This window comes from Canis lupus, chromosome 15 (assembly GCF_048164855.1).
Source record: "Canis lupus baileyi chromosome 15, mCanLup2.hap1, whole genome shotgun sequence".
In the NCBI taxonomy this organism is placed as follows: domain Eukaryota; kingdom Metazoa; phylum Chordata; class Mammalia; order Carnivora; family Canidae; genus Canis; species Canis lupus.
Window position 1 is genome coordinate 61,236,238 of NC_132852.1, and position 21,572 is coordinate 61,257,809.

The 21,572-nt window shown below is 48.8% G+C and overlaps 1 long non-coding RNA gene across 1 annotated transcript; it reads left to right on the top strand.

Annotated features, from left to right (window-relative positions):
* The first annotated feature begins 17,985 nt into the window (after positions 1-17,985).
* LOC140605343 (uncharacterized) lies at positions 17,986-21,009 on the top strand. The gene is made up of 2 exons (XR_012008075.1): positions 17,986-18,547; positions 20,662-21,009. It is a non-coding gene; the product is annotated as an uncharacterized lncRNA (long non-coding RNA).
* Positions 21,010-21,572: the final 563 nt, after the last annotated feature.

Here is a 21,572-nt window from a genome sequence, read left to right on the forward strand (position 1 = left end):
AGAGGGAGAAGCAGGCTCCATGTACCGGGAGCCTGACGTGGGATTCGATCCCGGGTCTCCAGGATCGCGCCCTGGGCCAAAGGCAGGCGCCAAACCGCTGCGCCACCCAGGGATCCCTAGAGCATATGATTTAAAGCCACAACCGGATATTGCCAAAACTTATCTGAGCAGCTTTTTAAAAAAATGAAATAAAAATGATAACACCAAATGCTGGTGAGGATGTGGAGAAATTGGATCATCTCTCCACTGCTGGTGGGGATGAGAAATGTTTCAGTTGCTCTTGAAAACTGTCTGGCAATTTTCTAAGAAACTAAACATGCAACTGGCACACTAACCAACAACTATGCTCTTCGGCACTTATCCCAGGAAAAATGATGTTCCCACAAAAGTCTGGGCTTGAATGTTCATTGCAGCTTTGTTTGCCACGGCCAGAAACCAGAATCAGGGAAGACGTCCTTCCACAGGTAAACACAGTATTACACACGGGGAATAATACCGTTAAAAAGGAACAAATTTTTTTAATAAATTTATTTTTTATTGGTGTTCAATTTGCCAACATACAGAATAACACCCAGTGCTCATCCCGTCAAGTGCCCCCCTCAGTGCCCGTCACCCATTCACCCCCACCCCCGCCCTCCTCCCCTTCCACCACCCCTAGTTCGTTTCCCAGAGTTAGGAGTCTCTTATTTTCTGTCTAAAAAGGGACAAATTATTGAAATAAGCAACAACTTGAATAACCTTCCAGGGATTACAGGGAAAAGTAGGAGAAAAGCCAATCCAAAAAAAAAAAAAAAAATCTTTTGATGATTTCCTTTATATGACATTTCCAAGATAACAAAATTTGAGGTTGCCAGGCCTGGGGGTGGGAAAGGCAGGAGCAGGGGCAGGAAAGGGGCTGTGGCTATGAAAGAGGAGCAGAAGGGTCTTTGTGATGATGGAGGCGTTCGTGCTTCGGCAGGTACAGTGGATACAGGAACGCACACGAGCAATCGGATGCACAGAGCTTCACACCCATGCACATCCACACAAATGTGTATCCAGCAAAACCAGGGGAATCTTACGATCAGTGGATCGTATCAATGCTAATATCCCGGTTGTGATACTCTAGTTCTGCAAAACGTTACCACTGGGGCTAGCTGGACAATGGATCTCTCTGCATTAATTTTTATAGCCTCACGTAAATCTAGAAAGATCTCAATTAAATTAATACATGTTACACTTAAACCAAAAGACTTTCGTTCTTCATTTGATGTTAGAACCTAATGTGACTTGAATTCACTTGGCTTCAAAACGTGAACCGAACTAATGATAGGATATGTATAGTCTCCCTTCAGGCTGTAGAGTCTGTATGTATTATGTAAGTCTTGCCAAGCTTTCAAAAATTAATGATTCTAAAGCATAACTTGCTTCAAATTTTTTGAATAAGGGGCCAAAGACGTGAGTGTCATTTGTTGACAATAGAGCTGTAATCAGCCCAAATCAGTAGCTCTCGGGTCCGAGAAGGTTTCACGTTGACCAGAGCTGGGGGTCCAAGGCATCCCTTTGATGCCTGAAGTTTATAGTGGCTGAAAGTAACCAAGAGGCATGGGATTTTTTTTGAAGCTGCAATCAAAATCTCCATTTTTCCATCATCACTCAAACAATCATTCAACACACACCTATTGGGCGTGAGGTATGGCCCTTGGGTGCTGAGCTATGCCCTTTGATGAACATTAGTGGTTTCATCTTCCCAGCAACAGTCACCCAGATGAGCACCATGGCCCATGTTACAAAGGATGAGCTGAAGCAGAGATCTTAAGTGACACTCCAGGAGGAAGAGCCAAAAGGCTTATACCAAGGATTCGCACACAGGTCTTTCTGAAAGACTCAAGCCCACGTTTTTAACCACCAGAGGGAAAATCAATATACAAAAGACCTATTTACTACCTCCAAGTATCTGCTTACAAAGATCTAGAACAAAGACAAGAGGCCCCATCCAATAATTTACAAGGACTGAAATAAGTTTACGACAGAGTAGAAATCAGTGCATGTTGGAAAACTGGATATACATTTTTTAATAGAAAAACTGAAAATGAATACCTGAAAAGAAAGCAGTTGTGCTTAGGAAAAAAACGAAATAAACGAATTTGGGATCCAGAGGAGCTTGTAACAAGAAATGGACAATAATAAAATTTGTATTTAATTGGGCGACCTTGGGGGCACCTTGGTGGACCAGTTGATTAAGCGTCTCCCTTCGGCTCAGGTCGTGATCTCGGGGTCCTGGGATCAAGTCCCACGTCGGGCTCCCTGCTCAGTAGGGGGTCTGCTTCTCCCTCTGCCTCTGGCCCTCTTCCTACTGTGCTCATTCTCTCTCTCTCATTGTGTCTCTCTCAAATAAATAAATAAATATCTTTTTTTTTTAATTAAAAATAAGCAAATCGGGGGACATTCTGATGGCAGTGTGACGCTTGCACAGGAGGCCAAACTGTAGATCCTCTAGAGAAGACTATTCTACTCCTCTTCTTTAAATTCAGCAGGATCTCACTCTAGTTTGACCCATAGAAGCCAGAGTCAAAATCGGTCAATATGATGAAATGAAGCCCAAAGCTGTCTGAGGTAACACAACAAAATAGGGAACTACGATAAAATTAAAACCCTACGTATCCCTAATTCTTCTTCTCCCATGTTTTCAGGATTCTTTCTTCTGTTTAGCTGCCCAGCCTTGACTTCACTGTGCAAATAGACATGAAGGGAACCATCTCCTACAAAAGTTTGAAAAGACGGTGATTCTGTTTAGGGTGACCTTCCCTGTAATGCGTCAATGGATCCAGCCCCTCCCTCGTTCCCATAACCAGCCAAGTATCCCTTGGTTGGTTCAACTCTGAATCTGCAAATAGAAGTATGAACCTGAAGAAGTGCTGATGTTTAGTGTGCATAAAGTGACTGGCACTGAAGGATTCTGGGCATAAGAACGGAAGTTAGCCAGGCATCAGGAATCTTCCAGGCTCAGCTCAAGAACGTCCAGGCCGGTCTTTCCCCCAACACATGCTGTCTTGGGTTGCCACAAACATATCCAATACCCTATAAAGAGACTGGGCATTCAAAAGTGAGTTATCATCTTAAAAATCCGGTGGAAAAAAAACACATTAAGGCAGGTGGACAGTGGCCCTGTAATGAAGTACCGCAGCGCTTAAGGACAGAATAAGCACAATACGACACTGCCTATGACTTTACGAGGGATGTGACTCTCCTTTTACTTTGCAAAATAAGAGAAAAGCCTTCAAACCGCAGATATATGCTCCTCTTCCCAGTGAGCCTGACCTTCCCGTCCCAGAGCACAGTGTGGAAGCGACCCAGGGGCAAGCACGAGAGCGGGAGCTCCTTGCCCAACACAGCAGGCATCTCCTGAGATCCTGGCACAAAGCAGGCAACTTCCTGGAGCACGATTATAATAGTGTCAGTTGGAAATGGGATCCCAATATGAAGCATCATGGGGCTTGAAATAAGCCATTTGTCTTGTGAAAGGGGAAGGGCACTCTGCTCATCCTGACACGGAGTTAGCAGGAGAAGGTTCCATGAAGACAGAGGAGGTTAGACAAGGCTCAGTGTTACAGTAACACCTCTGGTGGGAGGTCCAAGCTCCGTTCAGAACCCGCGTTGGCTCGCACCAGTTCCTCAGCTAGGATTTCTCCTCTGCAGACGGTTTTCTCACAACGTTTGAACACCTGGAAGGTGGCCCAAGGATTTGGTTAATCAACTTGTGCCTAAAAGAAGGCATCAGTAGATCATCGTGGCTTTGATTTGCTCTTCCTAACGACTAGTGATGTTGAGCATTTTTTCACGTACCCATTGGCCATTTGCATGTCTTCTTTGGAGAAATGTCTGCTCAGATCCTCTGCCCATTTCTTGGGCAGATCGATTGATTGCTCCTGAGTTGTATGACTTCTCTCTATATTTTGAATATTAGCTACTTATGAGATATACGATTTTCAAATATTTATCTTCTCCCATTCCATAGGTTGCCTTTTTGTTTTGTTGACGGTTTCCTTTGCTGTACAAAAGCTTTTTTGTTTCATGCGGTCCTGCTTGTCAAGTTCTGCTTCTGTTGCTTCTGCTTTTGGTACAGAGATTCAAGAGGAATGTGCAGTATGAAGATTGGTCAAATGAATATCCATATGGCGCATACACACAGACACACACGTACACACAGAAGGATTGTAGATGTAAATACAAAAAGAAGAAATATTACTTGTGGATAAGACCAGGGAAGACTATCTTCATGAGCTTGGTGAAGTGAAAACATTTTTTAAACAAGGCATAAAGAGCAATAATAGGAAAAGAACAATAAAGTTGACCATAATAAATTAAGAACTTCTGTTCACCGAACGGAGAATGAAAAATCAAGCCAGACTGGGAGAATGTTTTGTTAAAGAGTATGACTCACAAAACTAATGTCTAATGTATAAAACAAACTCTTAAAAACCCATAAGAAAAAGTGCAGAAGGAGCATGGGCAACAGACTTGAACCGTGGGCCGCATGAAGGAGATGCTCAGATCAGATCGGAATGAAACCTGCCAACTGCTACCCAAGTGCATTAGTATCAGGAAATGCAAATTCAAATTTTAGTGAGATGCAGCCCTAAACCACCATGAATGGTGTGAAGACAGACTAGTTCCAAAGTGTGCAAGGACTCAGCACGATGGGGGCTCCCTTACCGTGTTTGTGGGGGTGCAGCATGGCATCACTACCCTGAAAAGCCAAGTGTTACATGGAAAATGCCATTCACCCCCCTGGTGAGGCCCCACACAAAATTTGATAGCGGGAGGATTTTCTCATATCAGGTTTGGTTTCCTAATTCTGCAGGAAAGTTTATGTAAATCTCACCTTTAAGTTTGATGTTAGCTTAGGATCTTTGTGGACAATCTTTTCAAGTTAAAACGGATATTTCGTTTGTTTATTTAATTTTTAGTTGGCTACATTTTTTTTCCCTTAACACATTACTGGATGTTGATGACTAACAATGCCCTCTCTTCCTTTTATGAGATGATCATATTTTTTTTGTCTTTTTTCTCTTAATGTGTCAATTGTGTTGATTAATTTTCGAATGGTAAATCCAGCCTTAGTTCCTAGGATGACCTCAATTTGGTTATGTTTTGTGTTCTTTGTGTTTATTTGTTTCGCTAATGTTTTCTTGAATATTTTTGGCATCTTGTCTTTCTTGATTGTTTTTACAAGGTTATTCTGTTCTCAAATACAAGCCGATTATATTTTAGCCAATACCAAAAAACCCCACTTTCTTCCTTTTAATTACTTTAACACGTGTCTAGATACTGTTTTTGTCTCCTAGCTGTGTACACCCACTTCATTGAATCAAGGCCATTTCTCTGTATTTATTTATAGAAGAAAAATGTATGCTTCAGCTGAACAATAATCCCCAGTATTTTCATAGACCATCTTCAACAAAGAGATTCAGGAACTAACTTCCACATTTAGAAACAGCTCAAAGATCCCATTGGGCTTTGATGCTCAGCAGCTTACAGGATAAATGAAAACTTGTGACTCCCTAGGGATTGCTGGTTTCCATTTTTATTCCTTAGCAATTGACTAAGCACCACAAGAAAAATGAGAAACCTATACCAACTCTCCTAATAGAAGCTGTGTCTGATTATGGAGGCACTAACGCCTAAAAATGGGTTGCACATGCCCGCTTCTGGCATCAGATTCAGGCACCACTTCCTGCCGCCAGTCCCCGATGGCCAGAACCAGCCCAGTGCTGTGTTACGGAGGTATGATGCAATGCACAATGGCGAGGATCTTAATTTTCAACTGACATCCCTTCACCATATTCCATTTAAAAGCATTTCCTTCAAAAAACAAAATAACATTAAAGCATTTCCTTGCCATTCACTGTCGCTGTGAAAGCACGTGCTGCCAGAAATCCCACAGCACATCTAAGAATATGAGTTTACATACAAATATAAACAGGCTACACTGTTCACGGACTTGGTTTTAGTAGCAGAAGGCACTTGGTTCCAGCCCGAAACTTTCTTAATGATTAGAACTACATGACTAATCAATTTGTAATTCTTAGAGCGCTCCGATACAGAACGGTCACAGGGCTGTGGCGGACAACATCCATACTTCGTTTGGAGGCCATGCGTGCCTGCGGTCGTCATTGTTGATGTGCAACAGAAATCAAAATTTTATAAAAACTATGGTTCAAGATATTGACTCTGAAAAAAGAAAAAGATGTTGACTCTGGTGAGGTTAATGAAGACTCTTATGTCAACTTTAGAACTTAAGATAACTTAATTTCAAATGGGCTTTGGGAGGTATTGGAGAGAAAGGGGCCTTTCTACCTGTGCCCACTCTGTGCGTGTCTGTGCAAGCCCCCCAGGCACCTGGGAAGTCGACACCAAGTTCACACCTACAGGCATGAGCTCACACCAGCGAAGGTGAGTTCACACCTCTCCTAAGTCTCAGCCCATGAAAGAGGGAGGCAGAATGAATCCTGCACATGAAGAGCCCTTTGGAACCTTCCAGATGGGTTTCAGATCTCAGCTTTGCCACTTACTAGCTCAAATTTTAGATCTAGTTTTTTGACATATGGAAAGACACTTATTATCACTTCGCCGTGTAACAGATTAGTGTCTACAGCAGGTTGCATGTTCTCAGACAGCAAAGGGATGACATTTCCCCTGAACCCCAGTGTCTAATCACAGCTGTGATCCTGTGCACCGGGAAAGACCATTTTCCTAGGTTTTTGCACGGGGTGTTCACCACTCTGTTGCAGGCTGCTGCTTCTTCCAGCACTTGGTCATATGTTTCTTCCTTCTTACGCATGGGATCTGTCCTGGGAATAGGTCTTGTGGGTTCATGGGGATCATCCACCGAAGGCTGACCTCACTCTATTGTCCTGCCATTCATTGGATGTCAAAGCAAGCTCTACTGTGTAACGACAGTCATCTGGAAGAGGAGGGTAACGTGGATTTATAAAAAACAGGACATAAAGACCCAATCATAATTTATCCATTCCCCTCCTGAATAATGTTTAGGTTTCCTCCTCTTTGGATTGGAAAGACGCAACTCCGGGTGGCCCTCTGCGAGTGCGTCCGTGGCACTACTATGGTATGATGATGCTTGTCCGGAGCTCTGGGGAAAGGTGTTGGAAAGAGAAATTGCTTTTAAAATCTGCTTCCAGGCACGCCAGTGTTCATCCCCAGGCAGCTCCTCACCACGGGCCCACCACTGGTCTCTGGAATCATATCTCTTAACTTCAGGTCACGCATGTGCAAAAGTGAAGAGCTTAATCCGAAAAGCTGTCATAAAAACCTTGCGGAAGGATCATTTCCTTTTGCTCCTAAAGGCAAAGGCAGTGCCAGAGAGGGAACATGTGAGATCCCTCCCGGATATAAAAACCTATGACTTATTTTCCAGCCAATGAATGACGCGTCCAAACTTGGTTAGTCACCCAGATGGGACCGGGGGCCGAGAGGGGAGCATGTCAATGCTCTGGAGCTTTCCTTTCACCCCAAGGAAGTGAAATGACTCAGCACGTCTCCCGCAATAAACCCTAGCGTGCTTTCCTGAATGCTGGTCGCTGTCCTGCAGCCCTAACCTATCTGAGGTCACATAACGCAGTGGTCACTAACGGGTCTGCAGCCATTCACCTGGGCCAGATAGTGTCCCACGTGCTTTATGCATCCCCACAAGGGCTCACAGAATAGCCACCCCGTCACCCTCATTTCATGCATTGAAAACGGGGCACAGAGAGGTCGCTTAGCTGTTGGAGTGCAGATGACAGCCCCCACCCCTGCTGCTCCCCTGCCTGCATGCAAGCTCCAGGTTTCACTCTCCTTATTGGGTCTACTTCAGCTGATTGATGGGATGACCGTGATGACCGCCCACATTCCCCCAGGATTAGAGGCAAAGGCGAGGCTGGATCTTGCAAGGAGACGTCGCCCTTTGGGGAGAACGCAGGCCTGTTACCTGGGCCTCATTTGCTGGCCATCCAGTTTAGGAGCATGGGTTTTTTGGAGTAGGAACACCTGGGATTAGAACAGGATCCTGTACCCTGTAGGACGTCCAAATTTTACATTTATGGGATAATTCTCAAACCAAGTTTTATGATTCCACAATTTAGGCTTTTCTGGGGACTCCCAGGGGGCTGCTGGGGGAACTGGGCTTGGCCCCCTTCCCTTTGTGACTCATCCTAACGGAGGTGATGCTGCATCAGCTGATGCGCGGGAGCCCGTGGGTGCCAGCCCACCAGGCGCTGACTGCGTGGCCTCACACACGTCCCGCAGCACAGCGGGGGCTCTGCATCTTCCCCGCACGCGGGCAGGCGAGAGCCAGGGTGCACGGTCACCCCTGCTGTTGTTACCAGCCTTCGTGCTGCTGCCGTCAGTATTATCGTCGGCCTTAAGCGGTCACTTTGGGTTGCAAAGTTCCTCTACACCTGGAGAAAATGAAATGCCAGTGGGGCTAGCACGGGTCTCCGATCCTGAATCTGCCCCTTTGCAGACCCGCCTTGACCCCCCCGCTGGTGTGCAGCCGGAAGTGGACGTCACCCCACCTCGCCAGGGCGCAGGCACGAGTCCAGAGAGTCGCACCCGGGAAAAGCGTTGCTCCTGCCGTCACAGAGCTGCACTTCCCCTCTGTCCCTTTGAGTTCCCCGTGGCCCAGCATGCATGACACAGCAGGGCCGGAGGACCAGTGTGCACGCAGGCCCCGGGAGACAGCAGGCATCAGGAGGGCCTGACCCAGGAGCCCGATTCCCCAGCAGGCGAATGCAGGCACCAGCAGCCCCTGGAGGATCTGACGGCCAATCCAGCTCCTCTTGGCCGACCCAGTGGAAAATGCATTTATATTTGGCAAATGCCAGTACAACTGGGCTTTTTAAAATTCCAGAAGACTTTAATTGCAGAAAATCACTTAAGTTTAAATCCCTTATTGTCCTTTTTGCTCTTGAAGCTGAAGCAATGAAATGAGACCAAACCAGAGTTTAATAAAAACTTAATTCCCACCAGAATCCAGAGCCATCTCTAAACGGCCTTAAATCTTCTGTTGGTGAAACGCTGCCCAGCTCATGGCAAGAGGTCAACAGCCTGTTTCTAATTTATACTTTTTTACTCCCTTCAGGAGATGGAGGGGAATAGATCCAGAAAATAATGTCTACAGAGTGGTCATGGCTCCCGAGATCCCGCAACTTGCCGGAGGGACAGAGCGGTCTCGGAGAGACAGGAGGGGGCCTGAGGGTCCCCGAGGATCTCTCCGCAGGAGCAGAGCTGCTCCTCTCACTTGGCATCTCTGTCATGCGGGGTGCAGGCGCCCCTTGTCCCTCAGTCCTCGGGGCAGGGGGCTCTGAGACACGCGGGCCTTCCCGTGTGACTGAGCAGGGTTGGGGGATGAGCTGCACAGGAGTAGCGTGCAAGATCAACACAATGCGTGGTGCAAGCCGGGGCCACCTGGTCCCCTCATCCCTTCTCCTGCCAGACCAAATGCAGGATGCTTAGTTGAACTGGAATCTCAGGGAGCCCTGATGGGGCCCGTGATGCAGGATATGCCCTGAGAGTCAGAACACCCCAGGCTGGGCACACAATCCAGATGTATGGAGAAATTATCCGTCGTTCATCCGAAATTTCATCGGAGCTGGGCATCATCCCATGATTCTATTTGCAAAATCTAGCAACCTTAACATTAGATGTCTCCTGGCAGGAACCAAGTGTTGACTACCTTTTTTTGCCTTTTTTTCAGTTGACTTTTGTTTACCGAAGTATGATTTCCATACAGTAACGTTCTTTCTTTTTGGTGTATGGTTTTATGATTTTTTTTGAATTTTAATTCCAATATAGTTCACTTACAGTGTAGTATTAGTTTTAGGTGTACAATATAGTGATTCAGCATGGCGCACATCGCCCGGTGCCCGTCAAACAGGTGCACTCCTTCATCTCCATCCCCATCACCTGTCTCCTCCCCCCCCACCTCCCCTCTGGTGACCAGCGGTGTGTTCTCTAGAGTGAAGACTCTGTTTCTTGGATTGCCTCTCTCTCTCGTTTTCTCTCTATGCTCATTTGTTTTGCTTCTTAAATTCCACATATGAGTGAAATCATGTGGCATTTGTCTTTCTCTGACCAGCTTGGTTCACTTAGCACAATAGCCTCTAGCTCTATCCACGGCATTGCAAATGCAAGATGTCATCCCCTCTGATGGCTGAGGGATATGTATATAGTAATTAGATCACAGTAAAACCAGTTAAACTCTATGTAGATAAATTCAGTTGCCATCCGTGTGAACATCTACAAGACCCGAGACACCTACAGCTGTCCGTAAGCAACAAACTTGTCAGCCTTAGGGGAGCCCGGGGGGCTCAGCAGTTTAGCACCTGCCTTTGGCCCAGGGCATGATCCTGGAGACCCAGGATCGGGTCCCGCGTCGGGCTCCCTGCATGGAGCCTGCTTCTCCCTGGGTCTCTGCCTCTCTCTCTCTATGTCTATCATGAATGGATAAATAAAATCTTTAAAAAAAATAAAAAAAATAAAAAAATAAAAATATTGACAAAGATCCTGACCCCAGACACAGCACAGGCGAGCTGCATCCGAGCAGAATAGCCCATAGTCCGCTGCAACGCTGGACTCGCCCATGAAGGACGACAGGGCTCCCAGACATGTAGGGACAGAACACAAGCAGCGCGGCAGCTTGCAGGGAGCACGTGGCCCTCGCCGCCGGGAGAGCCCACGTCCGTCCAGAGTGAGCTGACCTGTGCCACCCGGGAGCCCACCACTGGCACAATATTGGCATCACCATGTTTGTGAAGCCCTTTTTTAAAAAATTTCCCCCAAATGGGAAGACACAACACGCAGACGTCGTGGTGGTTCACGTGAGGCTGGAACGCTGGCATCAAACACCTGAGTGAACGCGCTTTGACGCTAATGTTCAGGTTTGGAGGGAGAAGGACCACGTTTGTAGGATGTGCGGTGGCACGAGTCACCCTCCTGGGACCTTTCCGGAATGCAGCGTCATAGAAGAACCCGCTAAGCCCACCGCCAAGGGGTGACCCCGTGGAGGGCAGTGGATCTTTTCGGAAGGGAACGCATGGGAACCATTCCCAAAGCGCTTCTAAAGACTTGTTCACATCAAAACAGTAAAGTATCACACACGACAACCTAAGAAGGCACACGTCATGGCAATAGAATCTCTGTGTGCAGGGGGAGCGGTAAGGGGACCAGACACACGCTCCCAGGACCCACCTAGGCTGCATGGGTGCAGGCCACGCCCCCCGACAGCATCGTCCACCACAGCCTGCTCGCCCGCCCTCCAGCCCCCATTACAGACAAGGGACAATGCGGGTCGGGAAACACGGCTGAGCCAGGCCCCAACCCCACCAGCCTCCCCAGGAGAACCTGTTTCTCAACAGCCACCTGGACCTCTGCCTCGTTGCAGACTGGGATTTCGTTTCGAAGATTTCCAGCTGTTGTCTTTCCTCTGTTGTGTGGGTGTTCCTGGGTTCAACCTGGAGGAGAACAGTTAGCACTGGAGCTCTCCTACGTGACCCGTGGGACGCGCCGTTCCCTGGACCCTGGGGATGTTTGCAAATGCGGGGGCACCACGAGGCCCCCGGGGACCCGGTGTCGGAGGCGAGGAACACCAGGGAAGAGGCTGGGCATGAGTACGCATCACTGCAACAAAGTCCTGAAATAGGCCACAGAAAGCTAACCAAAAACACCTCCCAAATATGTCAAGAACCGAGGGGAGGGAATGGTCTAAGCAAAAGTGTTTCCCCCCTCGAGACACAGGAACAGGTGTAGCGTCGAAGTGGGGCGTGAAAATCTGAGCACACCCATACTTCCTGGTCTCCTTTTCAAAGGAAGACGAACCAACCAAAAGGAAGTTTGCAACCAAAAATAATAATCCCTGATCTGTACTTCCTAACAGCCAATCCTTGTTTGAATCCAGTTGGACCTTTCTTTTTTTAATATAAAAAATATTTAAGTAGACATAAACACTAAAATAATGAGGTCTTTTTATTCAACTTCTTGGAGATCCATTTGGCATACGATGTGGAGTTCTTTATTTGTTCCCCAAAAGATTTTGCAACGTTCAACCAGAAGAGAGTTTGCAGAAGAGAAATCTGATAATTAACGTGCTGTGCCAAAGTTTTGAAATATCCAGGCATTTTTGGGTTTTGCCATGGATGACAAATTGGAAAACCATTCCAGTCCATTGTTTAAAGGTGGACTTTGGAAAATGCCCAGATATGTTCCACACACTTTTCCCTCTGATTTTTTTTTGTCTGACCCCTTATTCTTCTACTAAAGATTGATCTTAAGATAATTGTGATATTTAAAATCTTTAAAAACAGGTGGGCGGGGGGTGGGGGTGACTGGGTGACGGGCACTGAGGGGGGCACTTGATGGGATGAGCACTGGGGGTTATTCTATATGTTGGCAAATTGAACGCCAATAAAAAATAAATTTATATATAAAAAAAGAAAATTAGCATAAACTAAAAGTTCTGTGTTCCTGCCAGGAAAAAAAAAAAGTCTTTGAAAACAAAGTTGAGAAGTGTCTTCCCCCTTTAAAAACAAGGCGTCAGTGGAGCCAGACACACCAGGTGCGGCCCCCAGGAAACACCTGCTGGATGAGTTAGGTCAGGTGTCCTCTAACCCAGAAATGTCCTGCGCTTCTGTCCTGAGACCTGTTCGTGCAGTTTCCTTACGTAGGAGAGGGAAACGCTCACCAGAAGAGCAGCAAGCACAGTATATCATCTTTTTTATTATTTTTTTTATTGGAGTTCAATTTGCCAACATTTAGCCCAACACCCAGTGCTCATCCCAACAAGTGCCGGGGAAATGAACAAGGGGTGGTGGGAAGGGAGGTGGGCGGGGGGTGGGGGTGACTGGGTGACGGGCACTGAGGGGGGCACGGTGTATCTTCTACGTTTGGTCCTTGCTAGATTTCGCTATTTATAAAGAATTATCTGGAAGGCTAGCAAAATGGAAGCTAACTTGGAGAAGGTGCTCCAATAAGCCACTGAAGGGGGTCGGTTCCTTCATAGAAAACACAGAACGACGCCACTGAGAGCAAAGAAAGGAACCTATGTGGATGGGCCACGGGCCTTCCCGGCAGCAGCGTCTCCTGAGCATCACAAGGCACAAGATGCTTAGTGTGTGTGTTGAGCGTGACCTTGTCACCGCCTGAGAGGTGGGCAAACAGCAGATCCTCTTCTCGGATGAGGAAACCCAGCGGCCGGAGAGAGTCCCAGGGCTTGGCCGCTCCCACGCGCTGCCGGCAGCTCTGGGCAGTGTCGCCCTGCTTTCCCCGCTGCCACCAGCACACCAGCCCCCAGGCACGTCCCGCGACAGCCCCATGTGTCCCGGCCTGGAGGCCACAGTCCCCAACCCCGCTCTGCCCTGACGTCACCCGGCGCTCATGCGAATGCCACACTAGCAGGGTTCAGGTGTTTCCTGTTGATCCCCAGCAAGTGCGGCTCCTACAAGAGAATTCCCACACTTGTGTATGCAAACCACCTGCCAGGCCCCAAAGTCGCACACAAAACACAAAACTTCGGAAGAGCATGTAGGATGCCCCTTGTGGAAGGGCCTCAAGTAAAGTGGCCACTGGGTGCGTTCAATCCGCGTTGATTCAGCAGCCCTTTTGTGCCAAGGAGGCACATCTGCTAAATTCATTTAAGCTCAGAACAGCTTTGTTAGCCAGAGTATTCCTTTTTTCCCTCCATTTTTATAGGAGAGCAAATGAGAGCCTCAGAGAAACTAAGGAAAAAGCTCAAGGTCCCAGAGCTACTTAGCTGGAGAATCCAAGTCTGGTTCCAGATCATTCTAATCTAGGACTTCACCTGTCACCTTGCAGCCATCTAAGAGGGGTGCATCTGGACAGCTGGCCTCCTCCATGGTGCTTTGGGGAAGTGAATGTCCTTTTCTCACTCAAGGACTTGCCTTGCCGAGATGCACGAGTTCCCAGGGGACGGAGGCCTCACACAGGTGTGTGCGCCTCGGTGCGGTCCAGCCCAGGCCGCGACCGGCCGCGCTCCATGCGTTGTGCTGGTGGAAGCACCTGGGCGACGTTGTTCTAGCATCTCCACTCCCAGGGAAAACAGGAACGAAACAAGCTCCCACATCTCCTCTTGCTGAAGAGGCCACGACTGGCCGCCATACCCTACCTACGATATGAGGTGGCACAACGGAGGCTTTTGAAAGGTGTGTTTCCTGTTGCGTTTTATAGCCAAGTCATTACAAAATGTCCATTCTCTGGATCAGAGGAAACTGGCAATTTCCTGTTGGAAAATCTGCCACGACCTCGACCCTGTCCCCAGAGCTCTGGATTCGCCGAAGCTGGCAGGGGCCATGGAGACAGCCCACCCTTCGTGTTTCATGGGTCCCCGTCTTTTTGTGTCTCCTGCATCTCGAATGTCCTCCACTCCCGCTGATAGCCCAGGAAACGTCCCTCCTGCACACCTCCAGGAATGCCTTCCTAGGAAACAAGCCAGACCAAGCCCCTCCCGAGCCTGACACAAACCAAACCACATCCCCTGACAAGCAGAACCTCTGACGGCTGCTGTGTGGTTTGGGGTGCAGGGGGGGCTGGTCGTTCCCCAGCTGGAACATGGGGCCCAGTCCCACCACTCATGGGCCCTGCTTTTCTCCTGGCCACGCAGCCCTTGGGTCCAATCTCCTATCCGTCCCTAAGCCCCGATTAACCCTTCACCCCGAGTCTTTGCACACACTCTTTCCTGGACCTGGATTGTCCTCCCCTCACATTGCACAGGAAATAATTAAAGGCAAAAGGGAATGATTCAGAGGTCAGGCTCTCAGAGATCCAGCTCACAGAGGGTTGGTTTGGCTTCCGGCTTCCCCGTGCAGACCACGAGAGCACCTGTCCAGCCCCCTGGTCTGCTGTCCCATGGGTCCCTGCCGGGCTCTGACTTAACAACGTGCCTCACACACCTGGGTGGCTCAGCCGGTTAGCACCTGACTCTTGGCTTCAGCTCGGGTCAAGACCTCAGGGCCGTGGGATTGAGTGCTGCAGTGGACTCCAAGTTCAGCACAGAGTCTGCTTGGGATTCTCTCTCTCTCTCCTTCTACCCCTCCCCACCACCTCTAAATAAATAAATAAACAAATGAATAAATAAATTAATTAATTAATTAATTAAATCTTTTAAACAAAAGAAATGCCTCCGAGCTTGGATCAAACATACAGATGCAGGCATGGCCCTCTTCACGAGCAGGGCAGCTGTGACCCTGTGGGGCTCTCCCTCTTAGCAGCTAGATGAGATCGGGCTTGACGATATCGACCTCGGCTTCTCCCCTGCAAACTAGGAAAAGCCAGAGGCTTCTCCAAGGGCTGTGGTGAGAATTGATGTTTATGACCACCCAGCACAGTGTCACATAAAGCAACGGCTCCAGACATAAGTGACCAAGCACTTAGCCTCTGAGGGCAGAGCACAGTCGTTCAAACTGTCCGTGTGGCTGTTAAACCCTCTGAGCTTCAGGTTCCACACGTATTAAATAAAAGGGAGATGGGAGATGGTCACCCTTATCTCAGGACTGTACACTGGGACCACTACATCCGTGTGTACCAGACCCTTCGCACTCAGGAGACACGTGAGTGGAAGCTGCACGGCCCACAGTCCTTCTTCATATAGGTCATCCTCTATGCAATAGCTCAGTCCGCATTCTCCTGGTCTGTGCTCGGTAATGTTAACTCTTGGAGGCACTAATTGCTGCTGTCGTCATTGTCATTGTCATCACATCTGCATCATCCCCATCATCATCATCACCAATGTCATCACCACCATGGTCACCATCATCATCACCATCTTCACCATCATCATCACCGTCTTCACCATCATCACATCATCGTTATCACAGTCACCATCATCACCATCACCACCATGGTCACCATGGTCACCATCATCACCATCATCATCATCACACTCACCATCATCACCATCCTCATCACCAGCATCACCGTCATCACCATCACCACCATCACCACCATGGTCATCATCATCACCAGTATCATCATCATCACCAGTATCACCATCATCACCATGATCACCATCATCATCATCATCATCATCATCATCATCATCATCACCAGCATCACCGTCATCACCATCACCACCATAGTCAACCATCATCACCATCACAGTCACCATCATCATCATTATCACCACCATCACCACCATGGTCACCATCATCACCATCATCACCATTATCATCACCATCTTCACCATCATCACATAATCATTATCACAGACACCATCATCACCATCACCACCATGGTCACCATGGTCACCATCATCACCATCCTCATCACCAGCATCACTGTCATCACCGTTACCACCGTGGTCACCATCATCACCATCATCATCATCACACTCACCGTCATCACCATCCTCATCACCAGCATCACCGTCACCACTGTCACCACCATCACCACCATGGTCATCATCATCACCATCATCACCATCCTCATCACCAGCATCACTGTCATCAACATTACCACCATGGTCACCATCATCACCATCATCATCATCACACTCACCATCATCACCAGCATCATCACCAGCATCACTGTCATCACCATCACCACCATCACCACCGTGGTCACCAGCATCACCGTCATCACCATCGTCATCACCGTCATCCACACACATCACCTGCACACTTCTGTCTTGTCATATCCACTTCTCCTCACCTCTTCTCAACACTTTGCCCCCAGACCCCTGAGAATCCGGCGTCTGCCCCTCCAGGCATGACGAGGACGGTTGAAGGCAGGCTGACCATGCTACGGCACAAGCATGACATTCCTTTGAATCTACACAGCCAGTTGGTCTCATCATGTGTAGCCCACTGCCCTCAAAAGTCTCCTGCAAAATACTAGTCTCATGAGATGTTCTAAAATTTTTTAAAGAAAATCTGTCTCGTGGTCAAAAACTCGAGAAACAGCATATTCGGTCTTTCTGTTAGAACACAGTACTTTGTTTCAACATGTAAAGGACCAGAGAAAGAGCATCGTGAGGACATATGTTCACTAATCAATATATTTAACTAAAATGAACCTATTCCCCCGTATAACCAGCTCTCCTAAATCTATGACTACGGAACCTTCCCTGCAGGTGAGTGTGTGCACTAAGCAAGAAGGATGTGCCAAATGCCTTTTCCTGCATGAAATTTCTCCCACCCTGCCTTTGTGCTTTTCCAAGTCTCCAGGGACCTGCCTTTCCCCTACTACAGACGGCTTTATCAACATTTCTGCTTCTTCTGTCTCTTTCTCTATCTTCCTTCTACCCTGGAAGGAAAGCGAAGTGCCACAGGTGGAGTGGACAGAAAATGTTGTGTGCTCACTTGTTTCCACCTGTTCTCTCCCCGCTCCAGGGCTGACCTGGACACTGTGCTCAGACCACGTCTAACTGACCTGCCTCGAAATCTCTTCTTGCCTGAAACCCTTTAAAACCTCGAGAAATCTGCCCCTCTCAGAAAATGCACACACGCATGTGCATGTTCCTCGACTCTTGCACACCAGGTCCACGGACCATAGTAAAACTGGTGCTACACAAGGACGGCCGTGGCCACGTGAATCCTGAATCCTCAGCACCAGCACCACCTGGCTGGGAGTAGGCACCCAATAAATGTTGAGGGGTAGATGAATTAACGAGAGGTCCATACCCCTCAAGGTATGTTTCTTGCTCGGCAACATGTTGAGCTACAAAAGGCACACTGTGTCCCACGTGCCCTGATATATCCAGGTATGCCTTCCCTCCCCTCCTTTCAAAAATACCATTCTAAATTCATCCCGCTTCCTCCATAAATTAAGTCTCCATCATCTAGGGTCAACGTGTATAGTTGTACAGGTTGTGCACTGTTACAGTACCAAGTGCCCAGCCAAAGAGGAGAGTACGAGCTGAATCCAAGCTTGCCTGCCAGGGCCGGGCTGGGTCTGCCTTGAGGAAGAGGCACCATTTGTTTGCAGTTACGTGCTTGCCAGAGGGAAGTAATTATATTTTTTTATAATTCACTCAAGGAAGAAGTGCGGAGGAGCTGGGGGGCCTCCGGCAGGCGGCAAGAATCCCTGGGGTGCTTTTCTCCAAAATCCAGGTCAAGAGTTGAGGAAGATGGACATACGCCACCTATTCATTACGATTTACAGTTGGATCACAATGGGGAACATTCTGGAAAGAACATTAACGACAGACATGGATTCCACGAGACTGTCGGAGTCTCTTCTAATTCTTTCCTACACTGACCGCAGAGTGGCTGAGACGTGGGTGAGCCCAGGAGGCAGTGGAGATGAAGCAGGAGCAGGGGCGGAGGCGCCGGACCTCATGGGGGCCCAGCAGCGGGCATGAGGCCCCCGGAGGGAGCAGCTGCCCCATGGGGTCTGCAGCCCGGACCCTCCTCCTTCCACGGCCGCCTCTGCTCTTCTGGCTCCGGGTGAGGACGGCTTCCGCCCTCTGCCTACAGCCGCTCCTCCCCTGGTGCGGCGTCTACCCCTCTGTCAAGGGTTCTCTCGGGTCCTTCCCTTCGACGGACCGCAGGACAAGCAGGTACAAGCCCGTCCCGAGTCACGTGGCCGCTGGTCCCAGGGGATCAGTGCGTGGGCTCGGGGATCTCCGGCCACAGAGGTGGCCTTTGGGTCTCACCACCACCTCGGAAAGTCCCTTCCAGGCCAGACACAGCAGGAGGGGCATTGTGACCCGCACCAGGCAACCTTCCCGAGCTGCTCCCAGCGCCAGGCACCGAGCGGGGCCCTTGACCTGCGTCACCTTTCATCCGTCACCGCAAACCTCTGGGGCTTACTTTACACACCTGCCTCCGGTTTTTCATCTATAAAAGAAAAACGCCCAAGGGCAGTCATCACATCACATGGTCTCACTCATTTGGGGCCTAGGAGTAGGGGAAGGGATCACGGGGGAGAAGAGGGGACCGGGTGGGAGATATCAGAGGGGGCGACAGACCCCGAGTGAGCCCTAACTCTGGGAACAGGGGGCGGTGGATGGGGAGGTGGGCAGGGTGACAGGGGAAGGGGGGGACGGGCGCTGGGGGACACACTATGGGAGGAGCACTGGGGGCTATGCTGTGTGTTTGCAAATTGAACTGCAGTAAAAAAAAAAAAAAAAAAAATATATATATATATATAAAGAGAAATGATAAAAAAAAAAAACACCCATGTGGCGGGAGGATTGCTGCACTGAGAAATGCTGTGTAAAAATCCCGCGTGGGGCGCTGAGGCAGGGGCTGCGGGCTTCCTGTAGCGGGAGGCACCGCCCTGTAGGCCGTGGCCCGCAGGACCGACGCTCGGGCCTCGTGCAGACAACGGCGAGGAAGCGCTAGGCCGCAGGGATTTTTAATATTCTCTCCATGGGGTCAAACCCTACTTGCTGTGCTGGCTTTCGGAACTTAGGACAAACTGTCGTCAAGGACATTGAAATGATCTCAGCCTGAGTGTGTTTCCTGCTGTTAGCTCACTCGGAATGTTCTGGGCTGCGTGTCAAACGCGCCCTTATTGTGCGCTGCCGGAGGGGGAAATGCCCATTGTCCCCACTCTGGCTGTTTTCATTTAAACCACTGCCCAACTTTTAGCAAAAACCTTGAAGGCTGGGAATGTGAAGCGGTGGGTAAAGCACTCTTGGAAAAAAAGGAAAAGACATCGTTTTGACCTTAAAGAGTTACCGGTGTGTGTAAGAGCAGATTTTGGAGACCAAAAGGGTAAAAGAAAAAATGAATCCTACGGAGGCCTTTTCCTGAACATGACCCCTTTGTACGTTTTGGTGAGTTTTTAAAATCCAGGCTTGTAGGCAGATACGTACATGGGCAGATTGGACGTACAGCCACACATGCATTAGAAATGTGCCTGAAGATATGTAACTGGGGATGTGCACATGCATATATATATATTTTTTAAGATTTTATTTATTTATTCATGAGAGACACAGAGAGAGGCAGGGACACAGGCAGAGGGAGAAGCAGGCTCCATGCAGGGAGCCTGACACGGGACTCGATCCCGGGATCCCAGGGTCACGCCCTGGGCCAAAGGCAGACAGACGCTCAGCCGCTGAGCCCCCGGGTGCCCTGCACATGCGTGTGTGCTCGGTGTGATGTATGTGCCCCCCACACAACCGTGCATGATGTAGATGACTCGATATCTGGAGACACGTACAGAAGCACTTGGACCTGTGTCGGCCAATCTGCTTTCACAAGCCTGATATCGCAGCAGAAGCATCACAAGTATCACTTTGTCCCTTACAGCGCTGCTCCGTTATCACCGTAACACCCGTCGCAGCAAACCACGGCACCGAACGGCATGTCAGAGGCTGGCGACGACGCTCTTCCTTTTTTTTTTTTTTTAATTTATTTTTTATTGGAGTTCAATTTGCCCACATATAGCATAACACCCAGTGCTCATCCCGTCAAATGCCCCCTCAGTGCCTGTCACCCAGTCACCTCCACCCTCCACCCACCTCCCCTTCCACCACCCCTAGTTCGTTTCCCAGAGTTAGGAGTCTTCCATGTTCTGTCTCCCTCCCTGATATTTCCCACTCATTTTCTCTCCTTTCCCCTTTATTCCCTTTCACTATTTTTTATACTCCCCGAATGAATGAGACCATCTAATGTTTGTCCTTCTCCGATTAACTTATTTCACTCAGCATCATTCCTCCAGGTCCCTCCAAGTTGAAGCAAATGGTGGGTATTTGGACGACGCTCTTCCTACGGCTGCAGTTGGAGGTGCTTCTCCTGTGTTTGCATAAAGAGTGCAAAAATGACATCTTCTGCACAAAGACTTCTTGTTTCTCCCTGGTGGACGTCTCTCTGGGGCACGAACTGTTGAATGGGGGAGCATGGATTCTTGGGGGGGACTCACGATATGTCATAAGAGATCTCACTTTGCTGCTTATTTTATTGTTTCTGGTATCATGTGGTTAATACTTCCCACCAGTAAAAAATTATAATAATAAAATTAAAAAATAAATAAATAAATAAATAAACAAAAAAATAATAATTCTCACCAGTACATTTACGTTGTTTCCCTGTGTCCCTACAACCTTCAGTTAAATACGTTTTTATATTTAAACTACTAATAATGTACATCCAGTAGGGTTGGAGGCTGATCACAGCAGAGCTAAGCAACCAGGAAAGGCTCACGTCACCCTGCCCCGTGCAGACCTCGCTCTGATCCGTGCACGTATCCTTCGTGCAAGGAGCCACAGCGAAGAGCCTGCACCCGCCAGTAAAGGCTTCACAGCCTCTGCAGGTTCACAGCATCAGGGAATAAGGCTCCGAAGAGTCGAGACTCTGACGCTGGGTTTCCAAAGACCGGAGGGTGTGACAGGGAGAGCAGCCGCCTGCAGAGACTTTCTCGGGGAGCAGCGCCTAACAAGCAGGTTGGGGGTCAGCGGGAAGCCAGGAGGTGGAGGGACCCGAACACCCCAGTGGAGGTGCGGGCTCTGCCGCAGGGGCCCTGTGGATTCAGGGTAAGCCTGGGAGTGGCGGGGAGGCCCTGGGAAGTTGAGGGGGCTTCCTGCCTCGGCTCTGGGAGCGGGGCGGGGGGCCATGGGAGACACATCGGGCAGC